General features: G+C 46.1%; 1 long non-coding RNA gene across 1 annotated transcript; it reads left to right on the top strand.

Moving 5' to 3' along the window:
* The first annotated feature begins 1,039 nt into the window (after window positions 1–1,039).
* LOC309363049 lies at window positions 1,040–7,629 on the top strand. The gene is made up of 3 exons (XR_014165196.1): window positions 1,040–1,135; window positions 3,776–3,930; window positions 7,294–7,629. It is a non-coding gene; the product is annotated as an uncharacterized lncRNA (long non-coding RNA).
* Window positions 7,630–11,447: the final 3,818 nt, after the last annotated feature.

The following is an 11,447-nucleotide window of genomic DNA, read 5'->3' as shown; positions in this document are numbered from 1 at the left end:
GTTCGCCAGAAGCAGCTTAGTCATGCTGGCCACATGACCCAGAAGCTGTACGCCGGCTCCCTCGGCCAATAAAGCGAGATGAGCGCTACAACCCCAGATGGTCCCTAATGATCAGGGGTCCCTTCACCTTTAAGTTGCTACTGGAAGGGATTTTTTTTATTTTGTTTTGACTACGGCAGACCAACACAGCTACCTAGATCTTTCCCAGTTTGCATCTGAATTGAAGTTGTTTTTAATATGTTGTGTGTGTGTGTGTTTTGAGTCACTGGTTGTTTGCCTACCTGGGCTTCTTTGGGAGGAAGTGTGGGCTGGAAATGTAATAAGAAAGGAAGAAAGAACCTCAAAGATCATTCAACCCCCTGCCAATGCAAGGAATCTAGCACCCTTGCCATCTGGACTCTGCTTCAAAACTTCCAGTGAAAGAGAGTCCACCACTGTTCAAAGCAGCCTTTTCCCCTGCCCTCCAGAGCAACAGGAAAACTAATCTGCTCCACTGGCTATGTGACAGCTCTTCAGATATATCTGGAAATGGGTATAGTATCACCTTTTATACCTCTCTTCTCCAGGCTAAACGCACCCAGCTCCTGCCTCTTCCGAAAAACAACAACAAAATACAATTTCTGAAGAAAATCCCATATGGCCAGTTCAGAGCAGATAAATAAATGGAGCACATGCTGTATTTGCAAAGTAACTACATCTGGATACATTTTATAATCAGAATAAATAGATTCCGAGCACTGAATGCGATTTGTCTTGATGACACAAGATTGTGGACCTGTTTAGCCACCATGAGCTTGTCTACTTTCCTTGAGTGAGCTCCACTTAGTTCATTGTGGGGGCATCAGGAGGGAACAGAAAAAGACCCTTTCCAAGGGACCCAGGGCAGCGAACCTTTCTTGTGGATTTTGTTGTCCTGCTGCAAAGGACAGATTTACTAGAGAAGGTCGTGTGATTTTATTATTATTATTATTATTTCATTGAGCAGATACCATCTCATGACTGCTTAAGATTTCATTTTCTTTTAATGGTAATGGTCAAGGACATGGGTAGGCAAACTAAGGCCTGGGGCCCGGATCCAGCCCAATTACCTTCTAAATCTGGTCCGTGGATGGTCTGGGAATCAGCATGTTTTTACGTGAGTAGAATGTGTCCTTTTATTTAAAATGCATCTCTGGGTTATTTGTGGAGCATAGGAATTTGTTCATTTCCCCCCAAAAAATATAGTCCGGCCCCCCACAAGGTCTGAGGAACAGTGAACTGGCCCCCTGCTGAAAAAGTTTGCTGACCCCTGGGCAAGGCAAATGGAGTCCATCAGTAGTGGCTAATAAAAACATTGAGCCAGGGTGCAGCAGCTGTGAAAAAGGTAAATTCCATGTTATGGATCATTAGTAAGGGAACTGAGAATAAAACTGCCAATATTGCAGTACCTTTGTACAAATCTAGGGTGTGATCAAGCTTGGAATACTGTGTGCAGTTCCCATCGCCCTGTCTCTAAAATGGTATTGTAGAGCCAGAAAAGCTGCAGAAAGGGGCAACCAAAATGGTTAGGCAACGAGGAAAGGTTATAACTTCGGAGCCTCTTTCGTTTAGCAAAAAGGTGACTATGGGAGGGATATACTGGCTTTATTTGAAAAGCTCACCTATAAGACGAGAGTACTTAAAGGTCAACGAAAGCAAGATCCATTTGTGGGGGCATGGTACTCCTATATTGAGTGCATGAATACTCAAGGTGGTAATAGACCAGTAATGTGCCAACAAAGGTCCGTATAGTTAAAGCTATGGTTTTCCCAGTAGTGATATATGGAAGTGAGAGCTGGACCATAAAGAAGGCTGATCGCCAAAGAATTGATGCTTTTGAATTATGGTGCTGGAGGAGACTCTTGAGAGTCCCATGGACTGCAAGAAGAACAAACCTACCCTTTCTGAAGGAATGGAGTGCTCACTGGAAGGGTGCTCTCTGAGTGCTCACTGGAAGGGCAGATCATGAAGCTGAGGCTCCAATACTTTGGCCGCCTCGTGAGAAGAGAAGACTCCCTGGAAAAGACCCTGATGTTGGGAAAGATGGAGGGCACAAGGAGAAGGGGACGACAGAGGACAAGATGGTTGGACAGTGTTCTCGAAGCTACCAGCTTCGAGAACACTGTCCTAGACACTGTACTAGACTCTTGGCAGCAGCCTTGGGAGTAGCACTCCTTCCTCAGCCAAGCACCCTCTCCAGATGTCCGAGTCTGACTCCAGCTTCCATCCACCTCAGACAGCATGGCCAATGGTCTGGGACACTGGGAATTGTAGTACAGCAACCATCGGTCTGTATAGTAAAAACTATGGTTTTCCCAGTAGTGATGTATGGAAGTGAGAGCTGGACCATAAAGAAGGCTGATCCTGAAGCTGAGGCTCCAATACTTTGGCCACCTCATGAGAAGAGAAAACACCAGCATGAGATTGACCAAACTGCGGGAGGCAGTGGAAAACAGGAGTGACTGGTGTGCTCTGGTCCATGGGGTCACGAAGAGTCAGACACGACTAAATAACTAAACAACAACAGACCTAATAAATATCTGTTTGGTTCTTTTAGATGGGTATGCATTGAACCCCTTTGCTTTACTTTAATCTGTCTGTTCCAGCTGTAACAAAGTACAGTACTATCAATATGCTTTGGGAGATGTGATTGTGGACATCAACTTAAGACGGCTTTCAAATGAGACACATTCATGGAGGATAAAGCTATCTAGGACTCCTTGTCACAATCCAGGCTGGCCCTACCATAATGGAGAGGATGCAATAATCAGGTCATCTGGAAATGCCCTATGAGAAAACACATCTCTTACAGGTTGTCGATGTCACTTTGAGCAAGCCACAGTTCAATCCAAACTGCATCTTTGGTTATTTAATGCCCTTCTTCTCAAGCCCTCAATACTCCTTAATTTCTCCAACATATTTGTGTGCCAGGGATACAAGATTATATCACTGTTCTGCCATGATGATCTCATAGAAGACACAGAGGTAATTATACCTCCTTGCTCTGGTGGTCTTTTTTTAAAGACAAAAGGGTAAATATTCCTTACCAGAATAACTGTGTTGCTTTAGGGTCATCAAAAGCAAGCTGTATGCCTTTTTTGGTGCTTCCAGACAACCTGTTTACTGAGCATTCATCCTGATGACTTTGCAGGGAGATTTGACAACATGGGTTATTAGTGAACATTCACTCTGATTAGTTTGCAGGGAAATGAGACAGACCGTTGCTTCAAAGCAAGTGTTACGCTACAGTTTTCCCATCACTTCCCTCATCACAAAAAACCCAATCTTTGGGCTAGTGAGTTTGTTAGACAAAATCTCCCAATCAAGAATAAAAATAACAACAGTCAATACCTTCATATTGATATGATGGTCAAATTCCATCTACAACAGAGGTTGAGCTTCATGCAGGAATTTTGGGGTGCCTAACTCTTAAATTTGTGAATCTTGAGACTGCTAGGAAAGACCCCTTTTTTGTTCTTGCAAGTCATGAATGGATACCAAGTTTCCTCTCCTGCAGTTTCGTTGCCCTGATCATCTATAGGCTCTGCTGATAGTTTATCAAAGCAGCATACCACAGTCTCTCAGATCATCTTACTGAAAGCAATCTCTGGACATTTCCTTAATCCTCCTGCATGTTGTAAAGTCATTTACACATTCCTTCTTGATGAGGTTCAGGTCTTCCTGTTCCACCACCAGCACCAAAGGAGTCACCTGGAATGTACTAGTCCCTAGTTACAATTTGTCATTTCAGTTTCAGCTCCTCTCCAGGGAAGCTCTTTCCTGCCAGGAAAAAAACCTGGACATAACACCAGCTCCTGTTGAAGATGCTTAGAGAGGGGAATCCCCAAGTATGGCATCCACCAGTGAGGTCTACTGCTGTCATATGGATCAAGACTGACATTGGATGTATGGGTTAGTACCACAGGTTTTGTATCTACCCCCTTATCCATAAGAAATAGATTTCTGTGATTCTTAAGGAAACTGTTATTCGTCACATCCAGTCACCTTCTCAGCCTAATTTTTATTTCCATTTCATACACTCCAGCATTTATCTGATGAAAATGGGGATGCCCCCTCCAACATTTCTCCAGTGAAAATAGGGACATCCTATTCCATCCCCTTCATCTCCAATGAAAATATGGACATCCTAAGGAAAAGTGCTGTGGATGCGGGTGGAGCTGTGGTCTAAACCACAGAGCCTAGGGGTGGTTGATCAGAAGGTCAGTGGTTCGAATCCCCACAATGGGGTGAGCTCCCATTGCTCAGGCCCAGCTCCTGCCCACCTAGCAGTTCGAAAGCATGTCAAAGTGCAAGTAGATAAATAGATACTGCCACGGCGGGAAGGTAAATGGCGTTTCCGTGAGCTGCTCTGGTTCGCCAGAAGCAGCTTAATCATGCGGCCCACATGACCCGGAAGCTGTCTGCAGACAAACGCCGGCTCCCTCAGCCAGTAAAGCGAGATGAGCACTGCAACCCCAGACTGGACCTAATGGTCAGGGGTCCCTTTACCTTTAAGGAAAAGCAGGACATTCTAGGGTCAAATCAGAAACCAGGACAGCTTCTGTAAATCCGGGACTGTCCCTGGAAAATAGGGACAGTTGGAGGGTCTGCCATTTTGTTATGCTCCTCCTATCTCCTCCCTCAAATACTGGGCTCTCAAAAATCTTCTTAAACACTAATGGAATACTACAGTAGGCTTCTGGTCACATCTTCCCATGAGAATCAGGTTCTGAGTGTTCCAAAGCAGTCGTTGAACCCTAAGAAAAGGAGGAAGGAAACTTCTGTGACACCAGGGTCATCCCATGACATTTTACTGCCTGAGGAAAAGGAGAAGATGGCACCCCTCCCATAGACAGAAGCTGACTGGACTGCCAATAGAGATCTCCTAACAACTCAGCGCCATTAAAAAGCTACAGTTCCTAGGATTCTTTGAGGGAGGGAACCATGTTTAAAGTCATAGATATCTCATAGATATCTCACATTTTTGTTCCTCCTGCCTGAATTTTATAGCTGTCCAGCCAGAAGCAAAAGAATGTTCCATGGAGATGCAGCTCTCTTTACAGCTCAGCTGGACTACTTCATGTCGGGGTGAGAAGGGTCAGTTTCAGTGGACATGCCCTTAACCTCTGCAGACTCCAGTTCACGTTATGGGGCAAAATTAGAGTGGGTAACAGAATGGTCACTTTCGCATCTGAGATGGATAGCACAATCCAATACTTCTGTTAGTATAGTGTTACATGCGACGTTGCTGCACAGCTGGTGGGAAGAGGAAAGCAACACACTAGACCCAGAGCTTCTTTGAAGACTTTGCACCTGTGTAAGGAGTCGGGAGACAGACAGTGGGGAGTGTCGAAATTTCCTTTTTTTGGTCATTCATTGGGTGAGTAGGGGAAAACAAATATATCAAGAAATCATGAAGGAAAAAGAACACTCTCTGGAATTTTGGGGAACAGGACTACCATTTACCTTACTTAATTCTTAGCCAAGAATTTTCCTCTTTTTGTCTCTATCTATCTATCTATCTATCTATCTGAAGGACGCGGGTGGAGCTGTGGATTAAACCACAGAGCCTAGGACTTGCCGATCAGAAGGTCAGCGGTTCGAATCCCTGCGATGGGGTGAGCTCCCGTTGCTCAGTCCCTGCTCCTGCCAACCTAGCAGTTGAGATGAGTGCCGCAACCCCATAGTCGGCCACGACTGGACCTAAAGGTCAGGGTTCCCTTTACCTTTATCTATCTGTCTATCTATCATCTACCACTTAATGCCAAATTAGTATTCCAAGCAGTTTAGACAGTGCTATTTTTCTAGAAAAAGAGGTGCCAGAACTCATCATGAACTTTTAGAATGGCAATGGCACCCACCTCAGAGGGGGTGGAGCTGAGTTCTGGGGAATTCCAGCTGAAAAGAAGCCCTGAGTTTAGATACACAGTTTAGATTCCATGAGCATTAACATATAAAAAATCCAGGATTAAAGTACACAATAAGCCAACCCCATTAAAACATTAAGATATAAATGGCACTCATGGGAGCACATGGCTCTCTCTGCCACATCCTGCTACAGCGCAGGGTCTCTTTGGATTACAAAAAAAGTAAAGATGATTATATGCATTTATTTAAATATTTACAAACCACACTTTCAAAGAAAAACCCCCCATGAAATCACAATAAGGAGCAGATCCGAACCATACGTTTGAAACACATTTAGCAAACATGTAAAGCTCATGGCTTCCCTCAAAGAATCCTGGGACGTTTCTTAAGGATTCTGGGAATTGTAGCTCTCTGAGGGGGGAAACTACAGTTCCCATGATTCTTTGGGGAACCCATGTGCTTTAAATGTGTGTCAAAATGCTTTAAATGTGTGGTGTGGCTGGGTTCTGGCTCACAATTGTTGCCCTGCAGCAAGAACACTACATTGCATTCATTCTCTTGCTTAGGTTAAACCAACCGTCCCCAGTGTGCTTGTGCTCCGATTGTTGCTGTACTACAATTCCCACTGTCCCAGACCATTGGCCATGCTGTCTGTGATGGCCTGGGTTTCAGACTTGGAGGCTGAACCTGAGGAATCCCAGCCTGCACAGGAGTCCCCGCCTTCGGAACCAGCTGAGCCGGGCTGGGGCTTGAGCCTGAAGGGTCCTCACCTGTGCTGGATCCTCAGGTGCAGGCACCAGCTGAGTCTGCTCTGGCTCCTGAGGTGATGGAGGACCCATTGCCTGCAGGTGCTCCACTCTCAGCCCCGTCAGGGGAAGCTGAGGTTTCCTCTGGGTCCGGTAACCCTCCAGCCTCTCCTGAGCTACAGAGGCTCAGGGCAGAGAGGCGGAGGGAACTAAGTTCCTGCAGGAGGAGTGCTCACCTCCAGGCCAGGAGAGGTGAGTCACCTGTGGACCGGGACCGCCCTGTGCCTTGGGGCAGATAAAAGCCAGCCAGCCAGCCCCAGTCCCAGGTTGCGGGAGCAACATTGTTGGTAGCCTGTTCCTGCCTGCACCCTGTCCTGCTCTTCTGCAAGAGTTCCTGACCTCACCTGACTCCCTGCCTTGGACCCCGCTTCAGCTTTGATGGACAGCCTCCATACCACACCCTCGACCTCGGACTGGGCTCGGACCTCGCTACACGGTTAACCCTTGGGACCAGCACACTGTCTGAGGTGGATGGAAGCTGAGTCAGACTCAGACATCTGGAGAGGGTGCTTGGTTGGGGAAGGAGTGCTACTCCCAAGGCTGCTGCCAAGAGTCTAGACCAAGGAGAGAGATTTTTCTCCTTATAGTCTCATCCATTCAGGTCAGTGTTTTCTCCTCCTCTGGCTGGAACCAATCAAGCAGTGGGCTCCTCCCATGAGCAAATGAACTGACATTTTGGGGGAGACAAGGACAACGGCTTTTATGAGCTTTCCCATCCCACGCCAGACACTGCTGAAAAGGTTGCTATGCTGCCTAGCAAGGAGAAGGAAAACACATTTGAAACGGCCAGCTGGCTTTTCCAAACAGCTCTGCTGAGGATCAGCACTATTTGATAACTTCAGATATATATAAAAATAAATAACCGCACACCCCTAGGAGAGGGGGTAAGACAAGAACATTGTCCTACAGTCTCTCGATCTCAGAGGTTAGCAGAGGATTGTGGTGTGGGGAAATAAAAATGCCAGTGAATTCTTTTTTTAAAAAATTATACTTTTCAAATATATTTTTTGCTCTATAGGATGCACTTTCCCCCAAAATTAAGGGGAAATGTTTGTGCGTCCTATGGAGCAAATGCAGGCTCCTTGGCTTCAGCAAAAGCTACATGAAGCCTCCAAAGCGCAGAGGGAGCACTCCCTCTGCTCTCCAGCCTTCAGGGATAGCTGCCTGAAGCCTTTGGAGCAAAGCAGGACCTCGCACTGTGCTCCAAAGGCTTCTGGGTTAGCTGCACAAAGCCTCCCCAGGGCAGCAGGGTGCCCGGAGGCTTTGCCGGCTGTCCCAGAAGCCTTCGCAGGGCATAGGGATGAAGGCTCCCCGTGCCCTGCGGAGGCTTCGCACAAAGCTAGAACAGGTAGAGGGAATGCTGCGCAGCGCTCCCTCTAGCTATTCTGGCTTTTGGATGGCCCCGCGAATCCTCCGCAGGGCACGGGGATGAAGGCTCCCTGTGCCCTACGGAGGCTTCGCGCAAAGCTAGACCAGCTATCCCAGTGGCTATCCCAGAAGCCAGAACAGCAAGAGGCTATCCCAGAAGCCAGATCCCTCTTGCTGTTCTGGCTTCTGGGATTCAGATTTTTTTTTCTTGTTTCCTCCCCCCCAAACTAGGTGCGTCCTATTGTCTGGTGCGTCCTATAGAGCGAAAAATACAGTATACATTTCACTGATTTTACATTCATCTTGACATTTTAAAATTTGACTTCCTTCGCCCTCTGTCTGCGGTTCCTTAAATTTATTTTTACTATCTTCTGCATATCCAAATTAACTTAACCTGCTCATTTATTTATCTTCTTTATATATATACTCTTATATAGCTTCAGGTTATTACAATAATCCTGCCAGTGTTTTTATCTGTTTACAATTTATCTGTAAATATTCAATAAACCATTTCCATTCTATTATAAAAAGTTCATTATCTTGACTCTTCTGGTAAGTTTCACCATTTCTGCATATTCCATAAGTTTCTGTATCCATTCTTTCTTTGCTGGGACTTCTTATTCTTTCCATTTGGGGGCAAGTAACATTCTTGCCGCTGTAGTCGCATACATAAATAAATATCTATACAATTTAAGTAGTTCTAGCCCTATAATTCTCAGACTTCTGGTTGTTGTTTTTTATAAACATTATTTTAAACATCCTCCTCCCAGACATGCCCTTTGTCCTCCTAAGTCTGTTCTAGAGGGTTGGGGGAACTCCCTAGAACAGATTTAAGGGGTGCGCAGGGAAAGAAGAGTGGGAGAACATTTTGTTGAGCAAGGAAAAATCCTGGTGCTGGTGGAAGGAGAGATGTAGCACTGCACTGCATTCCACCCATTATTTTTCAAATTGATATCCCGGGTGGTGCTGTGGTCTAAACCACAGAGCCTAGGTACCACTCCAGCGGGAAGGTAAACGGTGTTTCTGTGCTCTGCTCTGGTTCGTCAGAAGCAGCTTACTCATGCTGGCCACATGACCCAGAAGCTGTACGCCAGCTTCCTCGGCCAATAAAGTGAGATGAGCGCCACAACCCCAGAGTCGTCTACGACTGGACCTAAGGGTCAGGGGTCCCTTTACCTTTTATCCCACTGTTTCTTCCCAAAGAGCCAAGGATGGCAAACCCAAGTGTGATAAAACAATGAAAACATCTAAAAACAATTCCAGCAAAGATGCAGATTGGGAACAACAACTCGATTGTCCCACAAAACTGGAGCGTTGTATCATCCGAGCTTTTGCCAAACGTTGGTGTGAATTTTCGTTTTGCTCGCATAGTTATCAAAGCGTTTCAGCCATATTTATTTCCTCTGCCAAATGGGAAACTCAGACCTTAACTACCGTCTTATGTCTGCTTTTCCATAACAAAGGCAGAGGTCCAAATGATCCTTGCGATACTACCGTTGCCTAAATGTTATATTTGATCCCACATGATCTGACGCTTCCCCGGGAGACCCCCATGTGAGGAATGTAAGGAGCTGGCCTAGAATGGCTTTCTCTGTGTGTCAATGAGACAGTGAAGTCATTGCGGTCTGCTCTTCAACTTAGCTTCCAAACGCATGCCTTAAACTTAATCCAAGCTAGGGCACATTTGCTTGAATTATGATGATTGTGCTCTTGCCACAGCTGTGCAAATACTCCAGGAATGTTTATCCAGCTCTACAGGTGTGTTACTGTAGAGAAAAACACCATGCGACTGCCCTGGGATGGAAACTTGACACCGGCCGTGTTACCTGATGCTGTGAGAAACTCAAGAGTGGTGGAAATTATAGGCCACAATCCAGGACCTATATCCTCTTGTCTCTGAGCTGAAGTGTCACAGGCTGTGATGGAATGCTCATGTGCATAAATGCACATTGGATTGTGGTTACTGCGATTAACAGGAGACTCCAAGCCACAGTTGCCTCTGAAGACTGGAGAAGGGCTGTAGCTCAGGGGCACACCATCTGCTCTGCATATAGAGGGTATCGGGTTCATTCCACAGCATCTCCAGGTAAGGCTTGGAGAGAACCAGAGCCGGGCCATCCATCAGGCAGACTGAGACAGCCGCCTCAGGCAGCAAAATCCAATAGAAGCTTCCACAGGCACAAACCCTACCTGCGGATTCTAGGTTTAAGTGAGATCACGTGAGGCCTCTGTGTGATATAACAACAACAACAACAACAACAACAATATATTGATACCCTGCCCATCTGGCTGGGTTTCCCCTGCCACTCTGGGCAGCTCCCAACAGAATATTAATAATAATAATAATAATAATAATAATAAGTGACAAAACATCAGACATTAAAAACTTACCTAAACAGGGCTGCTTTCAGATGTCTTCTAAAAGTCAGATAGTTGTTTATTTCCTTGACATCTGATGGGAGGGCGTTCCACAGGGTGGGCGCCACCACCAAAAAGGCCCTCTGCCTGGTTTCCTGTAGCTTCGCTTCTCACAGTGAGGGAACTGCCAGAAGGCCTTTGGAGCTGGACCTCATTGTCCGGACTGAATGATGGGGACGGAGACGCTCCTTCAGGTATCCTGGGCCGAGGCTGTTTAGGGCTTTAAAGGTCAGCGCCAACACTTTAAATTGTGCTCAGAAACATAGTGGGAGAGTACTCTGATGTAGCTCTGATCTAAAGGGAGCCTTGAAACCATTCTGAAGATTATGCAGAATGAGGTGGCGAAATTCAGGATTGTACCATGTCAAGATCACAGTGTGAGGGGAGCCATTTTTAAAAATGACTCTTCGTAAAGAAACAGAGGCACCAGCTTGTGAAGGCAATAGGGGGCAGCATTGTGTGTGTGATGTCATTACATTGGGAGGAGCCAGGGGTGGAGTCAAACATGGCGGTCCCATGGCTCAATGGCCGGCAGCTCTTCTTTCGCCTGCTCTTGGTCCTTTGACCCTCCTCTGCAGCAGGAAGAGTTGGAGATGGACTGTGGTCTTCAGCTCTGTGCTTTTAGAACATAGTGGGGGCCCGGCCCCTACCCCCCAAATATGGGGCCCACAAAAGGGCTCAGCCCCTAGGAGCCAGAGCCCCTGTATAGAAACAGCCCCCACCCCAATCCCTCTGCGCAGTAAACTAGACTATCAGGGGGGAAGTTATTTATATATTTAGCTGAAATATTTATAGACCCTTGAGGCCGTGCACAAAGCACACATTAAAACAATATTAAATAACAGAACAAATTTAAACAGCAAAGCCAAATTAAGAACACTGCAATAAAACCTCAAGAAGGGTAGGAAAAAAAGGGGGGAACCAGTTACCAAACCCTTATTAAAAACCATAAAATGCTGAGTGGAAACA

Source organism: Podarcis melisellensis (genome assembly GCF_964234715.1).
Source record: "Podarcis melisellensis genome assembly, chromosome: 2".
Lineage (NCBI taxonomy): Eukaryota > Metazoa > Chordata > Lepidosauria > Squamata > Lacertidae > Podarcis > Podarcis melisellensis.
This window is presented reverse-complemented; position numbering and strand designations above follow the sequence as displayed.